General features: G+C 37.3%; 1 long non-coding RNA gene across 1 annotated transcript in view; it reads left to right on the top strand.

Moving 5' to 3' along the window:
- LOC144340279 (uncharacterized) overlaps positions 1–21,745 on the top strand; it is a 70,059-nt gene that overhangs the window by 24,041 nt on the left and 24,273 nt on the right. The window contains exon 2 of the long non-coding RNA XR_013416213.1: positions 19,497–19,607. This is a non-coding gene — a long non-coding RNA (uncharacterized LOC144340279). The remainder of the gene's footprint in view (positions 1–19,496; positions 19,608–21,745) is intronic.

The following is a 21,745-nucleotide window of genomic DNA, read 5'->3' as shown; positions in this document are numbered from 1 at the left end:
AGGTGCCCAATCCCATTCCTCCTTACTGGACTGGACCTCCCAACCAGGACCTCCGGCTACCCCTGGCCAAGCTCTCCAGCCAACACAGATCTGAATTCCCCTGGGGCAGTGCGTCCAGAGGGAGGGGCAGGCCACCATCTTTGCTGTTTAGGCAACTTAGTTGTTCTAGCCTTTGGGCTTTGGAGAGTCTGAGCCGACCTGGGGTGGAAGGAATCCCCAGCACAGCACAGCTGCTCTACCAAAATGGGACCAGACTGCTGCATTAAGTGGGTGCCTGACCCTGTTGCTACTTACTGGTTGGGACCTTCCAAACAGGGCCTCCAGACACTCCTGCCTGAGTTCTCCTGCTGAGAGAGATCTGAATTCCTCCTGGAGCAGCTCTCCCAGAGGGAGAGGTGGGCCACCATATTTGCTGTTTGGGCGTCATATCAGCCTTTGGGTTTCAGAGTGTCTGAGGTGACCGGAGGCTGAAGTGGACCCCCAGCATAGCATAGATGCTGTGGCAAAACATGGCCAGACTGCTTTTTAAAGCAGGTCCTGATCCCAGTTCTCCTCATTGGGTGGGACCTCCCATCCAGGATCTCCAGCCACTTCCTACAGGTGTCTTTGGGCCAGCAACAGTTCTGTAACTCTCTGGGACAAAGCTTCCAGAGGAAGGGGCAGATTGCCATCTTTATGATTTTGCAGTCTTCACTGGTGACACCTTTAGGTTCTGGAAAATCCAAGGTGACTAGAGACTGGAGTGGGCTCCAACCATACCACAGCAGCTCTACAGAAAAGTGGCCAGACTGTTACATGAGTGGCTATTCCCATATCTCTTTACCAGGCAGGTCCTTCAGGCCTGGGCCCCCAGCCACCTCCTGCCAGAGCTATTGAGCCAGTACCAACTCAGCAACTATCTGGACGGAGCCTTCAGGGGCAATTGAAAGCCTCTTGGCCACTCCCCCTGTGGTGGAACTGTCCTTGCCACCTCAGACTAATGAAAGAGCAAAGACCCTAAGTGCCTTATCCATACCTCCAACAAGTTGTAGTCAACCTAAGGAGAGGAGGCCAGTCCCTTTCCCATAAGTCCCACACATTCCCCCTGGCTCATCACTAGACAGGGAACCCCTGGCTTGAACTCACAGCACAAACCCTCCATCTTGCTGAATGAACTGTGTGATTGCTGACCTGCATCTCTCTGGGATGGAGCTCTCAGGAGACAACCAAATGGCCCATGGCCACAGCCACTACTAAGATCTCTTCCTCTGCTGCCTCTAAGCTGGGGAAGGAATATAAACACTGAGATTGTCCCAGAGCTACAGTGGGCAGCCCAGGAGTGCCAAGTTGTGAGCTACAGGCAGCACTCAAGGGGGAGAGGAATCCACACTTTCAGAGAACTGAGAGGGAACATGGCTGCAACTGTGAGGAAACATAGGGGAGCCACACAACTGGGCAAGAGTCTACTAACTGAACAATATGCCTCGGTGTCACCCACTGGATCACACCCAAAGGCTTCAACACCAAAAATACTTCACTGACATACCTCTGAAGCCAGAGGCAAGAAGTCAGCTTCAAATAGAGACCCTACATAAAGCCTTGTTCCAGTGAAAACATCCAAAAAAGAAGTCTATTGACCATACTCTGTACACTGGAGTTAAAGGAACACTCACACACAAAGAACTCCAGTAACTCAAATGGCCGGAGTGTCATATGTCCTCCAAACAACTACACCAGTTCTCCAAAAAGAGTTCTTAAACAGGCTGAACTGGCTGGAATGACAGAAATAGAATTCAGAATATGGATATGAACAAAGATCATCAAGATTCAGGAGGATGGCAAAACCCAATCCAAGGAAAATAAGAATCATGATAAAGTAACATAGGAGCTGAAGGACAATATAGCCAGTATAAAAAAGAAACCAGTGGTTCTGACAGAGCTGAATAATACAATATAAGAATTTCACAATGTAATCACAAGTATTAACAGCAGGATAAACCAATTCAAGGAAAGAATCTCAGAACTTGAAGACTGGTTCTCTGAAATAAGACAGTCAGACAAAAATAAAGAAAAAAAATAAAAAGGAATGAACAAAACCTCTGAAAAGTATGGGATTAGGTAAAGAGGGCAAATCTATGAATCAGTGAATCTATGAATCACTGAAAGGGAGGGGGAGAAAGCAAACAACTTGGAAAATATATTTCAGGATATAATCCATGAAAACTTCCCCAACCTTGTTAGAGAGGCCAACAGTCAAATTCAGGAAATGTGGAGAACTCCGTCAATATCCTACACAAGAAGATTATCCCCAAGACACATAATTGTCAGATTTTCTGAGGTTGAAATGAAAGAAAGAATGTTAAATGCAGCTAGAGAGACACAGCACGTCACCTACAAAGGGATCCCCATAAGGCTCCCTGTCACCTACAAAGGGATCCCCATAAGACTAACAGTAGACCTCTCAGCTGAAACCCTAAAAGCCAGAAGAAATTAGGAGCCAATATTCGACATTCTTAAAGAAAAAAATCTTCAACCAAGAATTTCATATTCAGCCAAACTAAGCTGCCTAAGTGAAGGAGAACTAAGATCCTTTGGAGATAAGCAAATGTTGAAGGAGTTCATTACCACCAGACCTGCCTTACAAGAGAGCCTGAAAGAGGCACTAAATATAAAAAGGAAAGACTGCTACCAGCTAATACAAAAACACACTTAGACACACAGACCAGTGTCACTGTAAAGCAACCATACAAACAAGTCAACATAATAGCCAGCTAACAGCACAATGACAAGATCAAATCCACACATATCAATACTAACCTTGAATGTAAACAGGCATAAATGAGCCACTTAAAAGGAACAGAATGGCAAGCTGGACAAAAAAGCAAGACCCAATGGTATGCTGTCTGCAAGAGACACATCTCACACATAATGACACTTACAGGATTAAAATGAAGGGATGGAGAAAAATCTACCAAGCAAATGGAAAATGTAGGGGCTTCAATTCCAATATCAGAAAAAACAAATTTCAAATCAACAAAGATAAAAAAGAACAAGGAAGGGTATTACATATGGTAAAGGGTTCAATTTATCATGAAGACCTAACTATCCTAAATATATATGCACCCAACTCAGGATAATGAGTTCTTGATGAATTGAGCACCCAGATGTATAAAGCAAGTCTTAAGAGACATACAAAGAGACATAGACTACCACACAGTAATAGTGGGTGACTTCCACACTCCACTGACAGTATTAGACAGATAAGGCAGAAAGTTAACAAAGATGTTCAGGACCTAACTTTAGGGTTGAGCCAAATGAATGTGATAGATGTTTACAGACGTCTCCACCCCAAAACAACAGAATATACATTTTTTTTCATCACTACATGGCACATACTCTAAAATCGACCACATAATTGGAAATTAAAAAGTCCTCAACAAACGTAAAAGAGGCAAAATTATACCAGACACACCCTTGGACCACAGCGAAATGAAAATAGAAATCAACACAATGAATATTGCTCAAAACCATACCATTACATGAAAATTAAACAACATGCTCCTCAATAACTTTTAGGTAAATAATAAAATTAAGGCAGAAATCAAGAAGTTCTTTGAAAATAATGAGAACAAAGATACAACATACCAGAATCTCTGGGACACAGTTATGGCAGCGTTAAGAGGGAAATTCATAGCACTAAATGCCCACATGAAAAAGTTAGAAAGATCTTAAATTAATAATCCAATTTCACAACTGAAAGAATTAGAGAAGCAAGAAAAAATCAACCCCAAAGCTAGCAGAGGATGAGAAACAACAAAAATCAGAGCTGAACTGAAGGAAATTGAGACAGGAAAAACCATTCAAAAGATAAATGAATCCAGGAGTTGGGTTTTTGAAAAGAATAATAAATAAGTAGGCCACTAGCTAGGCTAAAAAAGGAGAACAGAGAGAAGATTTAAATAAATACAATTAGAAATGATGAAGGCGATGCTACTACTGACCCCACAAAAATAAAAGCAACCATCAGAAACTACTAAGAACAGCTCTAACCACACCAGCAAGAAAGCCTAGAAGAGATGGATAAATTCCTGGTTGCATACACCCTCCTAAGACTGAGCCAGGAAGAAATTGATTCCTTGAACAGACCAATAATGAGCTCCGAAATTGAATCAGTAATAAATAACCTACCAACAGAAAAAAGCTCAGGACCTGATGGATTCACAGCTGAATTGTACCAGATGTACAACGAAGCACTGGTACCATTCCTATAGAAACTATTCCAAAAAACTGAGAAGAAGGGACTTCTCCCCAACTCATTCTATGAGGCCAGCATCATCTTGATACCAAAACCAGGTAGAGACATGACAATAAAAGAAAACTTTGGGCAAATATCCTTGATGAACATTGATGCAAAAATCCTCAACAAAATAATTGCAAACCAAATCCAAGAGGACATCAAGAAGCTAATCCACCATGATCAAGTAGGCTTCATCCCATGATGCAAGATTGGCTCAACATATAAAAATCAATAAATGTAATTCATCACATAAACAGAACTAAAGACAAAAACCACATGGTTATCTCAATAGACGCAGAAAAGGCGTCTGATAAAATGCAACATCTCTTCATGTTAAAAGCTCTCAATAAACTACATATTGAAGGATCATATCTCAAAATAATAAGAGCCATCTATGACAAACTCACAGCCAACATTATACTGAATGGCAAAAGGTGGAAGCATTCCCTTTAAAAACTAGCACAAGACAAAGATCCCTTCTCTCATCACTTCTATTCAAGATAGTATTGGAAGTCCTAGCCAGAGCAATCAGGCAAGAGAAAGAAAGGGCATCCAAATAGGAAGAGAGGAAGTCAGACTCTCTTTGTTTACAGATGACATGATTCTATATCTAGAAAACCCCACAGTCTTGGTCCAAGAGCTCCTTCAACTAATAAACAACTTCAGTAAAGTTTTAGGATACAAAGTCAATGTACAAAAATCACTAGCATTCCTATACACCAACCACAACCAAACTGAGAGCCAAATAAAAAAGGCATTCCCATTCACAATTGCCACACACACACACAAAAATAGCTAGGAATATAGTTCATCAGGGAGGTGAAAGGTCTCTACAATGAGAATTACAAAACACTGCTCAAAGCAATCAGAGAAGACACAAACAAATGGAAAAATATCTCATGCTCATGCATAGAATAATCAATATCATTAAAATGGCTGTACTGCCCAAAGCAAGTTACAGATTTAATGCTATTCCAATCAAACTACCAATGACATTCTTCATAGAACTAGAAACAATTATTTTAAAAAGTATATGAAACCAAAAAGATTCCAAATAGCCAAGGCAATTCTAAGCAAAAAGAACAAAGCTGGAGGAATTGTGTTATCCAACTTCAAACTATACTACAAGGCTACAGTGACCAAAACAGCACGGTGCTGGCACAAAAACAGTCACACAGACCAGTGGAATCGAATATAGAGCCTAGAAATAAAGCCGTACGTCTACGACCATCTGATCTTTGAGAAAGCTCACAAAAAGAAGCAATGAGGAAAAGAGTTCCTATTCAATAAATGGTGCTGGGATAACTGGCTAGCCATATGCAGAAGATTGAAGCTGGACACCATCCTCATACCATATACAAAAATTAACTCAAAATGGATTAAAGACTTAAATTTAAAACCCAAAACTATAACTACCCTGGAAGACAAACTAGGCAATATCATTCTGGACATAGGAATGGGCAAGGATTTTATGACAAAGACACCAAAAGCAATTGCAACAAAAGCAAAAATTGACAAATGGGATCTAATTAAACTTAAAATTTTCTGTACAGCAAAAGAAACTATAAACAGAATAAACAGGCAGCCTAAAGAATGGGAGAAAATATTTGTAAACTACGCATCTGACGAAGATCTAATATCTAGCTCCTATAAGGAACTTAAACAAATTTGCAAGAGAAAAACAGCCCCATCAAAAAGCAGGCAAAAGACATGAACAGACACTTCTCAAAAGATGACATACGGGCTGGGCATGGTTGCTCATGCCTGTAATCCCAGCACTTTGGGAGGCTGAGGCAGGCAGATCACAAGGTCACGAGATCGAGACCATCCTGATCAACATGGTAAAACCCCATCTCTACTAAAAATACAAAAATTAGCCAGGTGTAGTGGCTTGTGCCTGTAGTCCCAACTACTCAGGAGGCTGAGACAGGAGAATCACTTGAATCTGGGAGGTGGAGGTTGCAGTGAACCGGGATTGTGCCACTGCACTCCAGCCTGGTGACAGAGTGAATGGAACTTTAAATTCTTTTAATTCATTTCATTCTTATTACCACTCTCTGAAGCAGGTGCTATTGTTATTTCTATTTTGTTTGTGAGAAAATGGAGGTACAAAGTGTTTATGCAACTTACTCAAGGTCTCATAAACGTGAGTCTATGCTCTTAATCAGTATAATATACTTCTTCCTGTATAATCTAAATCTCACCAAGGAGCATTTTCATAACTTGGGAGAAAACCTTCTGCCATAAAACCATAGTTGATCTTGGGTAAGAAGATTCAATATTTTGAAGACACCAATTATCCTTATCTAATTAATCAATTCAGTGCAATCTCAATCATAATATATGTACATTTTTTAAAGCTAGGTACACTTGTTCTTATATTGCCAGAAACATTAAAGAAAAGAATAAGTAATAAAGTAATGAGGGAGGAATTTTTTTATGTATATAGATACACTAATATATATTAGTATAATTAGCATATATACTAATATATATTAGTATATATATTAACTAATATATATACTAATTTAAATAATTATGTGTTGACACCTGAGTAAACAGACACATTATTCAACCAATGTGAAGAGCCTAGAAACTCAAATATAAATAAAAATTTAATTTATGGGATAGCTGATATTTTAGATCAATGGAAAAATATATTCCATAAATTGTGTTAGGACAAATAAACTGTATCCTTACTTCACTGTTTGAACCCAAATAATTTCTAAGTGAATTGAAGATTTAAAAGTAAAAAATGAAGGCTATAAAAGTACTAGAAGAAAAATGAGAAAAGTTTTAAAAAATGTAATTTTATCGTGTGTGTATGTATACAGGGGAGGGGAAGATTTAAAAGTAAAAAATTAAGACTGTAAAAGTACTAGAAGAAAGTGAGAAAAGTTTTTAAAAATGTAATTTTATCGTTTGTGTGTGTATGCAGGGGAGGGAGCTTTCTTAGCAAATATAAAACCTAAAAACCACGAAAGAAGATTGATAAATGTGTTTACATATATGTGTAAAAATAAAAAGACACATTTCAAGTAGAAAAACATTTGGAAATATATGATAGAAAGACAGCTCATTTCCTTAATCTATCAAGAAATTTTCAAACCAATAAGAAAAAAGCCAACAACTTAAATTGCAACATGGATAAAGGAAAAATACTTCTATCGTATAATCATTTTGTATTTTAAAATTATATACACGTAAAACTTTTGAACAAAAATGTAGAACATCATTATCCTGTGATAAACCACCTCTCTATATATCTTCTCAGATCTTTTTTATGATTTTATTTTTCACAAAAAATGAATTATGTTTTATGATAATCCATTTTGTCATCTAACATCATAAACATCTTTGGATGTCATAAAATTTTCTTCTATGACATAATTGATGACAAAACAATTTTTCATGTTGTATATATTTATTCCTAGTTTTTTATTACTGTGAATATTCTCTAAGTAAAATCTTTGTGTCTATCCTTATTTTTTATCAAATAAACTCCCTGAAACAGAATTGCTAAATTTAAAGGGTATATGCATTTTAAAGTCTTTCACTAATGCCTTTGGACATTCCTAGGTGGTTCTAATTTACACATTCTCAAACAGTATTTGGGAGTGGCTCTTTCGTTGAATTCTTGTCAATATTGTGTGTTACATATTAGGAAATTTTGACTAATTAGACCACTCAAAAGATAATATTATTATTTTAATATTACATAAATGATTACAATTGAGATTGAATTTTAATATATATGCATATTGGGTTTTTTTTTTTTCTTTTGTGAGTTTAGGCATCTATTTAGAAGAAATTAATGCTGTGCCTACTTGGCTAAAATAAGTATCTGGACTGATCATTTTGCTTTCCATAATCATTAAGTAGGTAGTCTTGCAATCAGTTTAACAACAGTGCCACAAACAGTATCTTGACTAATCTCTTAAATCGCTGCTTTTGTCGGGAACCTATATGTGCAGATTCCCCAAGCAGTCATACAAGAAGGAAAGCCTGATGAATTTTCACAAAATTTAGATGGTTCTCCAGTGTTCATGCAGACAGTAGAGTTTTTACAATTGCTTCCTCTACTTTTTTTCTTATAATTTCTTTACATAATAAACCCGATAATTAGAACTCTCCCTTCAACCGGATTGGTTTCATTTCCAACAGTCAAGGGAAGACACAAACAGCTCGGTGTTACATTGTCAATTAAACCAAGGTGGAGGAGGGGGAGGGTGGGCACAGTGATAAATGAGCAGTCATTTCAATGTTTTCTTTCCAGCCGAAATCAGAGCCAGATTACACTTTATCTCACCCTGACTTTTAGCAAGATAGATAGCCACGCAAAATTTTCAGGTTCAAATAGTCTCCATCAAAAGGGCTAAAACCCTCATCTTCTGGCCACATTGAACTTTCATCTTTTTAACTCAAGGGATCTGATTCCTTTTACTGAATAAGAATGTATTTTATTCAATTTATTCTCCCGGTCTTAGGTCTTTAACCAAAATAAAGGCAAACAATTAAACAAATTAACCTCACTGCTTCATGCGCAGCTTTTTAGATATTGTCCTATCTAAAAAGTGCTGTTTAAGATCCTGAAAGCAAAGTGATTAGGTTTACTTGTTATCAACAGGGGAGTTCTTGTTCAGAACTACGTATTTTAGGTATCTAAGGCTGCATATTCTGATAAAACAGCACTGGCCTTAAAGCTGAGGCAGCAATAAATTACATTAAAAGTAATAGACTTCCGGAAAAATAATTCATTTTGATTGCATTGCAGTTAGAAATTTACCTATTTATGTTTGTGTGTAGATATTTAATACAAATATCTTTGTTTTCAAAGGATTTTAATGTATCACCTAATATGCTAACAACAGAAATAAAGTTCAGAAAAACAGAACGAATGAATTTGGCGGTGGTTTGTTCTTTTCACATTAGGAGCAAGTCTTGCAGGGTTTTGGAGCGGATCTACTGCAGAGTCGCTGACACCAAGGGTTATCTGCTGTTAGGAACCAGTATATTTTAGTTACCTTTAATATTAAGTGGAATTAAATTTCACGTTGAAATCACTTGTCAGCGCAAAAAAAAAAAAAAAAAAAAAAAAAAAAAAGAAAAGATTTCTAAACGACCTCTCAGATCTATGACCCGGCTGCTGCCAGATCAAATGCCTTTTATCCAGGTGAACCCTTCGCGGGTACTGGGTCACCTGCAAGGTAACTGGGCAGGAGCTCAGATTTGGTGACCGTCCCAGAAGCTGGGGAGAAGGTACCCACGGAGAGTTAGCGGAAATCTCCCTTGGAGGCCTGGAGGCAGCAGTCCGAACCCTTCAAGCCCCTCAAGCCGGAGGGGGCACCCTGGCTGGCTGGGGCCGGCAGGGCTGCAGCCGCGCGTCCGCAGGTGAAGATGCGCTCCCGCGGGGCATGAACGCCCCCTGGGGTCAGCAGCAGGTGGGAGGATCCTACCTTCTGCCCCAGCACCGCCTGAGGTCAGAGGGACTGTCCTCTCTTGCACTGCCCAATTTGTCAAGGTCCCGTATCGAATAAATAGCTGTCTCCCCAGACCTTTATAGTGACTAATCCAAATAAATCGCAGTCACTTTTACTGTGCGTTTCAGCGGGCAGCCTGGCTTTAATGGCTCTGCCTCCTAGACCTCCGGGGAAGACTCGCCGCGGCCTCTCCGCGATCCTCAGCTCCCCTGTCTGGCCTCAGAGCCTCAGCCTCCCCTCCGGGTTTCGTAGGGTCACTGGGAGCGGTCGCAGCCCACCACCTGTACGCTGGCACTATCTGCTGACTGGAGTTGCCCTCTGGGGTCCCCAAGGTTAAAAGCGAGGGTAAAGCCTCCCACCTTCCATGTGCGCCTGTCTAATATGGGCTCTCCTCTGAGATCTTGTTTACTCCCTACCTTTCCACCCTCTTCCCCCTGCTCCTCTAAACCTCCGAAATTCGAATTATCTTTCACATTCCACTTAAACCCCTTCGGCCAATCAATCCGGATGTTACCGATTTCCTCTGGGATCTTTAAAGCTTTGATCCGCAGGTTTACAGCTCCATCTTACGCACTCCCATCTTTCCCCTCTGGGATCCCTCTAGCTGCCTGCTCAAAATACCTGCTGGCGCCAGAGGAAATTCACATGTAACAGATACCCAACGGGTGTGAAACCAGCACTCTGCTTCCAGGGTCGTTTTCCTCCTCACCTTCCCCATCAAATTGTCGATTAGTGAGTGCTAACACTAGGCATTATTGTGAATCATGAGTGCGGGGCTGGAAGATATGGAACCGCTTTAATAGAGCCGATGATTGCTAACTTACACGTGGCATCGAGCGCTCCTCCCTCCTCTACTCGGGGCAACCCTGGGTGCCCGACGTCTGTAAAATTAATATGAGCCCCAGGATTGGTCCGCAGGTAGCTTTTGTAAAGGGGTCCAGAATGACTTCAAGCAAACTTCAAGATATCTGAAGTAAAAGATAATTATCTTTTAATTAGAAGCAGTTTTGCTTCTAAAACTGTTACTGAAGTAGAAAAAAAAAATCAGAAGAAAGCAGCAAATCTCACTCATTTTATTTTGGTGAAAATAAACTACTAGGAAGATGCTACTTCTAGTAGATGAACTACTACTAGATGTTACTAGGTAACATCAATTTTGCAATGAATTTATTCCAGATGTCTTTTACATTTCATATATAAAGTGAATTATCCATGAAAATAACCACATTATATGAATGCAGATGGCCAGGATGTTGAAACAAATGAAATTGGCTTCAGAGAGAAACAGTAAATAAAAGGGAGACACACTTTCCCTCCCTAAACATTTGCAAGAGTGTCAAGTAGGTTTTATTTGAACCAAAAACCTTATTATAATATTTTTTTTTCAAAAGAGCAAAAACTGGTGGTCCATTAATAACTTTTTTTATTGTTATATTTTTCTCATTCAATTTATTATTTAATATCTGATCTTTTTCAAATTTTACACTTTACAAATCATTTGGCATACATGCGATTATCATCAAAACTGTTGAACTTTATAAAATACTGAAAAAATGTATGTGTTGTGTTTAGATTCCTAACATTTGAATTTCTTGGGGAGATAGTGGATAATCCCCAGTGATTTTATTTGAACATCTCACCTGACAATTGTCTTTCAGAGGAGGTGTGGCTCTGGAGTTTCTGCCTGGCTCTGTCTTTATGCTACTGAGCAGAGTTCTAGGCTCTCAGTAGAAGCTCACAGAATTCCTTTTGATTGATGGTGAGGGGTGATGGCCTATGCAAAGGTCTCTACTTCCAACTTCTCTGTCTGCTATGGCAGCTTCAGATTAGCTCGGTGAGTGTGGGGTGGAATTTTCAGTCAAGATGCATAATGCCTCATGGTTTACTTTCTACTGTAGCATCACTCTTACTTATGGAACACTGTTGAGCAGTTGCCTCATTATCGATTTTGGAGATCTTGGCCTATTTGTTATTTAGAGATGGATTTTAAACAGTGATAAAGATAAGGTACAGATCTACACTGAGAATTAGTAAGATCTTCCTTTGGAAAAAGATCTACCACATTTCAGAGGTTTGGAACTGTTAGTGGAGCCAAGAATGACATATAATTTTTGTTACTTGAGGTCTTTCTCATTTATCCAGTTTTCCAGTTTGCTTTTCTGCCAAACAGAAATGGCAGAAAACATCAGCATATGAAAATTTTAACTAGAAGACAATATCGTCTAGGTTCTGGGAAAGCTAGAATGATTTTAAGGAGAATACCAGGGAGAGCATAAGAAATATTTTACAAATTACATTTAGATGTCAGTGTTACAATTGTTGTTTCTTGAACCTTTTAGAGAACATGAGGGATTAGGATTATCAAATTAGATTTCTAAATTGTCCATCATAGATTTTTTGTTTGTTTGTTTGTTTGAGACAGGGTCTCACTCTGTCACCCAGACTAAAGTGCAGTGGTACAATCACAGCTCACTGCAGCCTCAACCTCCTGGCCTCAAGGATTCTCCCAACTTAGCCTTCCCAGGTGCACGCTACCATGCTTGGCTAATTTTTGTATTTTTAGAAAAGATAGGGTTTCACCATGTTGCCTAGGCTAGTCTTGAAGTCCTGGGCTCAAGTAATCCACCTGCCTCGACCTCCCAAAGTGCTGGGATTACAGGCATGAGCCACCAAGCCCGCATATGGAATTTATTTGATGGTTAAATTGTGCAAGGTCAGTTAAACTGATTGGATTTTCTCACTCCAGAGTTTGGTAGGTGGTAGAGCATAACACTGTTGCTTGAGATATTAACTTATCCTAAAAATAAGTCATTTTTGATAACACCTAAGGTAAAATTATTAGCTTCAGGTTAATAAAGCATGAAAACAAAGTTTCATTTTGTTAAAGTTGAGGTAAGTTATTATAGCATTAGAACAGACAAAAAACAACAACAAATGAATGGGGAATAAAATATTAAGATCAAAACAATAATTTAACGCCAATTGTGATAATTATATCACTTTTGATTATCTTCTTTTGAAAGTAAAATTTACAAAAGTCTATTGTACTTTTAACTGTCTCAGTATTTTTTTTTTCTAAAGGGAGAGATTAAGAAAAACCTTAAAAACAGTTTAGAAATACAGGAATTACATTATCAAAAAAGTACAGCCAACAGTAGTTTTCTAGTGAATTTGAATTGTGAAGGAAATTAAGTAGGTAACGGTGCTTCCAAATAACAAATCTAATCTCAGATAATTATTCAAACCTCTTCTCCACATTTTCACCAGAAACCTCTTGCTCATTGGCAGTCACTCCCATTCTCCTCTCCCAACCCCAGCCCTATGCAATGACTAATCTATTTTGTCTTTATAGATTTGCCTACTTTAGAATTTCATATAAATTGAATAATACAATTTGTGGTCCTTGATGGCTGGCTTCTTTCACTTAGCATATGTTTTTGAAGTTCATCCATGTTGTAGCATGTATCAGTAATTTATCCTTTTTAATGGCTGAATAATATTCCATTGAATAGATGCACCACATTTTGTTTATTCATGCCTCAGTTGGTGGGCATTTCGGTTGTTTCCATTTTTTGACTATTATCAATAATGGTGTTGTGAACATTCATGGCCAAGTTTTTGTGTTCTCTGCCTTGATTGTGTAGATAGCACCAAGCATGACTTGGTCTGTATGTCCATGTGATATTATGGAAATTTGCTCCCCACCTTGTAGAAGTAGAATTCTAATCCAAGTTTTTCCTGTTCTTTTACCAGGTTGAGAGTTGTTTTCTCTGATACATGCATGTGGTTTATCTCTAAGAAGTACCATAGGAATGAAGAGTTGTCTATTTATTTGAACCAGTTGGAAACAAGGGATCTAGAAAACAGAAAAATATTTGTATTGTTTGCATCTAGGCAAATTAATATAATTAACCAAATTAAGTTACTTTCAAGTGTTAGGAACTACCTATATTTGCTTATGGACTTTCCATCTGGTACAATTTGGATTATTTTTTTTATTCTGCTAATCCCCAATTCTTTTCTCTCTTTTTTTTTTTTTTTTTGAGACGGAGTCTCGCTCAGTTGCGCCCAGACTGGAGTGCAGTGGTGTGATCTTGGCTCACTGCAAGCTCCGCCTCCCGGGTTCATTTCCTGCCTCAGCCTCCTGAGTAGCTGGGACTACAGGCGCCCGCCACCAGCCCGGAAAATTTTTTGTATTTTTAGTAGAGACAGGGTTTCACCGTGTTAGCCAGGATGGTCTCGTCTCCTGACCTCGTGATCCGCCCGCCTCGGCCTCCCAAAGTGCTGGTATTACAGGCGGGATAGACTGTGCTCGGCCTACTAATACCCATTTCTTGAATGCTTGCTATTGTACTTCCTATGCAGAAGGCCCCCGATTTACAATGGTTTAACTTAACAATTTTTCAATTTTACAATGGTGTGAAAGCAATATACATTCGGTAGAAACCACACTTTGAATTTCGAATTTTGATCTTCTCCTGGCCTAGGGATATGTACCATACCCTCTTCTGATGCTGGGCAGTGCAGCTCCCAGGTAGCCACACCATCCCAACAGTAAACAACAGATACTACACAGTGCACTGTAGTCAATAAATTACATGAGATATTCAACACTGTATTATAAAATAGGCTTTGCATTAGATAATTTTGCCCAACTGTAGGCTAATGTCAGTGTTCTGAGCACACTTAAGGTAGACTAGGCTAAACTATACTGTTTGGTATATTAGGTGTATTAAGTGCATTTTCAACTTATGATGGTTTCAGCTTACAATGGGTTCCTCAGGAGGTAACTCCCATCGTAAGTCAAGGAGTATCTATATTCCCATAGAATATGCATCTTGCACTTTATGTAATATTCTATTCCATTTGGTAAGCATAGCTTCTTTAACCTTTTTTTGGTTTGATCCTATCTAGGAATATTTGATTTCTATGGCAGCAGGCTTATTTGTGTGTGTGTGTGTGTGTGTGTGTGTGTGTTTAGGAGGTTTAACAGAATACTTCTGGTATTCTGTCTTGCAATGGTGATGAATCTGGCTCCACCACGTATTTTAAAACAATGTTTCCAAAGTAGAACTCCAGGGTCATAACATGGTATGATATTGGATTGTATGAACGGCTGTTAGCACTTATACATGTTCTCTGTATAAAGGGGTTATACATTCATTCAACAGATATTTATTGATTTCCAACTATAGCTATTAAAATCTCTCTGCTTTAGGATATTATAAAAGTGTTATTTATTATACAGATTCACCTAGCACCTCTTAGACTATCTGAGACCTTTTTGGAACTCAAAAGTTACATGGAACATGATCTGTAGCACACAGCAGTTTATTGTCTTTGAAATAATGAATGTAACTCCAACTGAATTAAGGTTTACATTGCACAGAGTGAATTATAGAGCTAGTGGTTATTACTATATAGTTAATACACATTAATAATTGCAGATAATTCAGAAAACTTACTTTGGTAGTATCAGCAACGCTTTTGCAAAAGTCTCAATGTATATGTTTTTTTTGTTTGTTTAGTTTTGTTTTTTGATTATTTTTGAGACGAATCTCACTCTGTCAGCTAGTCTGGAGTGCAGTGATGTGATCTCAGCTCACTGCAACTTCTGCCTCTTTGGTTCAAGTGATTCTTCTGCTTCAGCCTCCAGAGAGCTGGGACTACAGGCGTGTGCCACCAACTATTTTTTGTATTTTTTGTATTTTTAGTAGAGATGGGGTTTTGCCATGTTGGCCAGGCCGGTCTTGAACCCCTAACCTCAGGGGATCTGCCTGCCTCGACCTCCCAAAGTGCTGGGATTACAGGCGTGAGCCACTGTGCTTGGCCAAAAATCTCAACATATATAATATTTCAAACGAAATAAAGTAGATCTCTTTCAATTAGCAAGAAAGAATCTTAGATTCTAGTTATTCAGGCAACTATGGCATCAGGGTTAAAATAATAACCCCTGAAAAAGATGTCTTTGACTCTTTTATAATCTCAGCAGTCCACACCCAGTATTATATCTTGTTTGAAAGAGAATATGGGCTTTCCTGGACTGTGTAAGCTGTACAGTTAATGCAATGAGATTCAACAGGATTTTAGAGCTTTCCAATTCCCTTTCTCTCATGTGTGATCTTGATTAAATGCATCTGTATTCTAAACCTTGATGCAAGCTAATCCCTTACCTCGAAGTCGCTTTTTAAAAACCTGTATAGGCAAGAAGTGTGTTTTGGAATTGGGTACAGCTAGTTGTCTAAGAACAGAATTTTAAATATGGTAGCATGGTTCTTGTGGTATGGAGTTCAGGTGAGGATACTTCACTCAGTTGACATCTTATTGGCTAAAGCTTTTTACTGACTAGCACTTCAAAAGATACTCTACACAGCAAACATTCTCTTGAGTGTTGGAAAGCTTGGTTCCAAGTGTGCTTCTACATGGAACCAAGGATATTTGGGTGTTGAATACTGTAGGAAGGTGCTTTGGTGCAATGAAGAATGTCAGAACTGTTTGACAAGGTACTTGGGCACACCAGACATAAGCTTCTTCATTGCACAACTATTCTCTAGTAATTTTCTTTGCAAGAAAAGAGACCTGACTTCCTTTCATGGATATAAATAAACGTAATATTTCTTATAGCTGTGTATATTTATCTTCTTAATGACACAGAAATTTATAACATAAATATGTTACTTACATATCACAGGACAAGTAGCAATTTATAACATAAATCTGTTATTTACATATCATAGGACAAGTAGCATCTTGACGAACTGTCCTCAGAATAGAATACAGTAATTAATGTTTGTGTGTGTGTGTGTGTGTGTGTGTGTGTGTGTGTGTGTGTGTGTGAAAACAAACACTTTTTTTTTTTTGAGACGGAGTCTCACTCTGTCACCCAGGCTGGAGTGCAGTGGCCCAATCACTGCAAGCTCCGCCTCCCGGGTGCACCCCATCTTCCTACCTCAGCCTCTCGAGTAGCTGGGACTACAGGTGCCTGCCACCATGCCTGGCTAATTTTTTATATTTTCAGTAGAGATGGGGGTTCCACTGTGTTAGCCAGGATGGTCTCGATCTCCTGACCTTGTGATCCGCCTGCCTCGGCCTCCCAAAGTGCTGGGATTACAGGCGTGAGCCACTGTGCCCGGCTGAACAAACACTTCTTTAATAATGACTTTTGAAAAAAATGATGAAAAGTTATAAATGAACCATCAGTTTCAAATGAGGTTTCTGTGATTTTTATAAAGGCATAGCATCTTACAAATACTACAAATTAGTTGGTGGATATTTAATATGATAGAAACTATTCCATCTGAATTTTCTAGGAAGGTCAAAGTTAATTTGGTATTGTAACTCTTTTAAGCCAAATTAATTGGGTTATGTTTTCTTTTTTTTTTCTCTTTCAACTTTTATTTTAGGTTCAGGGGATACATGTGCAGATTTATTACATGGGCAAATTTCATGTCGCTGGGATTTGTTGCATAAATGATTTTGTCACCCAGATAGTGAGCACAGTACCCAAAAGGTAGTTTTTTGAACTTCTCCCTCCTCCCCAACTCCACCTTCAAGTAGGCCCCAGTGTTTATTGTTTCCCTCTTTGCACTCAATGTTTACCCCCCATTTATAAGTGAGAACATGTGGTATTTGGTTATTTGTTCCTGCATTCATTCACTTAGGATAATGGCCTCCCGCTGTGTCCGTGTTGCTACAAAGGTCATTTCATTCCTTGTTATGGCTGCACAGTATTCCATGGTGTATATGTGCCACCTTTTCTTTAGCTAGTCAACCATTGATGGGCATCTAGATTGATTCCATGTCTTTGCTATTATGAATAATGTTGTGATGAACATACATGTGCATATGTCTTTTTAAACTATAGATATTTTGACATTAGTAGCATGCAAATCACTTTCTAAAACCATTATATAGACTGTCTAATGGTGTCCAGTTAAACTTAAAAGACACAAAGATAAGTGAATAAATAAGAGAATGAATGATGGAATAAATATACTATAAAATCCAGGTATCTGTTTTCTTTGTAGGAGAGAAGAACAAATTTATCATGGACTTTTGAATCTAATTCGGAAATTTGCATTTTATCATCTTCTCTCTTGTCTCCTTGCACTATAAGAATACACGTTACTATTATTACTACCTGGAAAGTTAAACAGTTTGGGCTATTTTACTACACAGGCTTTCAAGGCTTATATTCTAGGGAAGAGGGAATGAATATTTGGAAGATAAGCATGCATCTCATTGGAAATTTAAAATGTTTTAGTTTAATTCTTTTGTAGATTCTGTGTTAACGGGAGGGGGCTGGATCTTGATGAAAATACAGAGGACAAAGCAACTGTGGTAAACACTGACCTTCCCACTTTAGGAACCCGAGCTCTATTATTGTCTAACACCATAAGTGCCCAGTAAATGTCCAATGATTGCTTGAATAATTACTATGTGTTCAGTAATACACATACAATCTGTGTTCAGATATACAACTCTGTGCTTTTGTGTGTGTGCACATGTGTGTGAAAAAAGGAGATTTAAAAGACCTTGAACTTGCCACTCTGTAGTAACTAACAAAATTAGGTACATAGTACTCAAAATAAAATTTCATATTTAGGATTGTTAGAAGAACAAACAGAGAAAATTATTAAATTTTAAATTTTGTAATAGGAGACAGAATAAACTCAGTTTTAACTATAGTACAGTATTTTTTTTAGCAGCAATCCTTACAAAATACAACTGAAAATCAATTACATAATTTTTCCTTCAAGGAAAGAACTCTTTGGTTTCTATTACTCCTGTGTTTTTAATGTCTTTGTGTATTTAAAAGATGGGTTAGGAGATCAATAGACAAGTCCTTGGAACATTAAAAACTATTATCCTAATTTCCTTCTTTTAAAAATATGCATATTTAATCTATTTTGGAACAATCTGAAAATTCAGGAAGCATAAAGTAACAGATAATTATAACAATGACTCAATTCTGATTAAATCTCATAATACAACTATCTTTCTTTTTTTAATGGTTGCCTATTCAATGTGCTAAGTAATTAACACCTTCTATATATTACACATGCAACAGAAAGATTACAGGATCTCATTGTGCAAAATTGATGTAAATGAATGTCTCTTAAAGCTTCTGTCATTTTGCATGGATAAACAGAAATAATAACAAGTATAACAAATAGACCAACATTTGCTTCTTTTATTTTGAAATTAAGGGAAATACGTCCAGCTGGTGGTAAGAGCTACACATTGTTTTATTTCAGAGGAAATGGACCTTTGAAGAATTATCTGTGTTCCTTTTGGTTGTTAAACTTTCAAAATATGTACTAAAACAAGAAATAATAAATTATTGTTGTATACAACTCTTTTTTTCCCAGGAAAGAACAGTGGAAAACTGAGAAATTATTTATTCAGTCCAATTGAATCACTCTCACGAAATAAAAAATACCGCTCTAAGAAACTGTGACTTCTTTTATTTCAGATAACCCAAACCTGTCAGGGTAAGCCCAATCTACACCATCACTTAAAGCTGACAGGAAAAAAAATGTATACTATAACTTTTAGTTCAAAATAAATACCACTATGCATGTTTTTATAAATTATTCAAGTCAGAATTTAAAAATTATGTAGCATTCAATATTAACTGAACAATTCAGAATAGCAGGTTTTTGTAATTAATATTTGCACAGACTTCTAATAATTATTAAAATGGCCTTTATTTGTTTTTTCTTGCCACTGACCTATAGGATATAGTAAAAGAAGACAGATCAGTCTCTATCCTGATAAGAAGAGTCACTAAGAGGAACATCTGCAACAACTAAAGAAGAGTCACTAAGAGGAACATCTGCAACAACTAGGTTGTGTGAGGAATTTCTTTTTTAAATGTACATAAAAATATGTTAATGTACACTGCCTTGGGTAGATGAGATGTGTTAGTTCTTTAATAAGTTTGAAAACATTTACAGAAAAACAGTTAACATAGGTACTTGTTTCTTTATTTCTTATAAAGGAATTAGGAAAAATGGAAGTTCCAGAAAATGCTAATTTCTTAGAATAAGATCTGTTTAAATTTTTCCAGTGCATAACAAAACACTTAAAACATTTTTTAAAACATTAAATTTAACATACTGTGTTTTAGAAACTATATGAAAGCAACCTGGATTTAGAGGGTTTAGACCAAGCCTTTGAAGTATCTTAAATCTCCTTGAGACCTAAAAGACTTGTTTATAACTAACAGTTGCTTTGTAAAAACAACATTATGAGATGTTTGAAAATTTTCTTGTTAAATTTTTATAAGAATATTTCGGTTGGGGAAGGAAGCATCTGCATTGCAAGATGATTTTTATTATTGATTTATTTAATCTCAGGAATGGAGAACAGGATGCCTTGCAGGGAAGTTTATCTGTGGCTTGTAAACATGAAGCGACTGAAAATATGGCAAGTTCTATCATCTTTGGATGGGCCTAATAATTTCTCATTATGAGTGTAAGACTAGTGATATGGCATCTTTAGTAGATTTTTGTGTCTTTTTTCTGTAAGACTACTGGAATTTAATCCTGGTTCACCCAAGTTTGAGAGTACACTGTGAGACTATTGAACAGATCAAAGCCACTAACAAGTAATTTTCTCCCAAGTTTTGCTTTTAAAGTGATCAGAATTTATTTAAAACAGATTGACATAAGAAACTTATTTGGAAATAAAGTCTGCATTAGTATTTGGAACTATTGATAGGGAGAGAATTTTTTTCTAAGAAAAACATTTCACTGTCTTGCTGTATAATAGAAGAGCATTTTTCACATTTGCTCTGTGCCTCACTCACTCTTGGCTATGTACTTTCGTAACATTGTCAGACTGTGCAAGAGAAGGTCAAGAAATAGAGGGAGATTCAACAAAGATACCACATTCGAAAATGCCAAGTTCTTATTTCTCTACTATGAATTAGTCTTCTAGTCATTTATTTCACTAATTAAGTCCTCCAGGAAAATGTGAACTTAAATTTGTACCACTGTTGAATCCTAAAGTAATAAAACAGTTAGGTTTTAATTAAGAGATTTAGTAGAGAGTTCGATATACTTTGCATTTTACTTGTATTATTAATATATACTTTAGTATATATTAATACTAATATAAATATATTTAATAAATTTAATAAACATAAATATATTTAATATTAATATATTATCTAAATCTATTTAATGTATATTAATATATTATCTAAATATATAAATATAGATGAAGTGTACTTTTTTTTCTCTTTTCGATCACATATGTATTCTAGAATTTTCAGAATTGGTTGCAGTGACCCCCACAGTTTTCCTCCTATTTTCTCTAGATTCATTATTCAGACTATTAACAACTTATAGTCTCCAATACTTTGTCCTTACATCTCAATAATAAATGTATTTTGGTCTATTTTTTCTTTAGATTTTGAGGGCTTTATTATTACAGGGTAATAGTCCTAGATTTCTTAATATTTTGGAAATTCTATCATTAAATTACTGAGTGATTTGGGGAAAGCTGTTTTTTTTGGGAAGAATTGCTTTGCATTTGGTGTTTAGTTTTGTGTTTTTAATCCTAAATCCTATACTATTGACAAATTGGACATATTTGTGCTTATGTTGAAAAAAAGGATTTGAGATTAATCTTTTTCTTTTTTAAACAATCTTGCCCTGTCACCCAGGCTGGAATGCAGTGGCACGATCTTGGCTCACTGCAACCTTTGCCTCCCTGGTTCAAGTGATTCTTCTGCCTCAGTCTCCTGAGGCAGAAGTAACTGGGATTGTAGGTGTGCGCCATCATGCCTGGCTAATTTTTTGTATTTTTAGTAGAGACAAGGTTTCACCATGTTGGCCAGGCTGGTCTCAGGCTCCTGACCTCAAGGTGATCCATCTGCCTCAGCCTCCCATAGTGTTGGGATTATAGGCGTTAGCCACTGTGCCCAGCCCTAATTGAAATTAATCTTGTAAGAGTTATATTTCTACTTCTCTAAAGAATC

This window comes from Macaca mulatta, chromosome 4 (genome assembly GCF_049350105.2).
Source record: "Macaca mulatta isolate MMU2019108-1 chromosome 4, T2T-MMU8v2.0, whole genome shotgun sequence".
Classification (NCBI taxonomy): Eukaryota; Metazoa; Chordata; class Mammalia; order Primates; family Cercopithecidae; genus Macaca; species Macaca mulatta.
The sequence above is the reverse complement of the archived record's forward strand: the minus strand, read 5'-3'. Positions and strand labels throughout refer to the sequence as shown.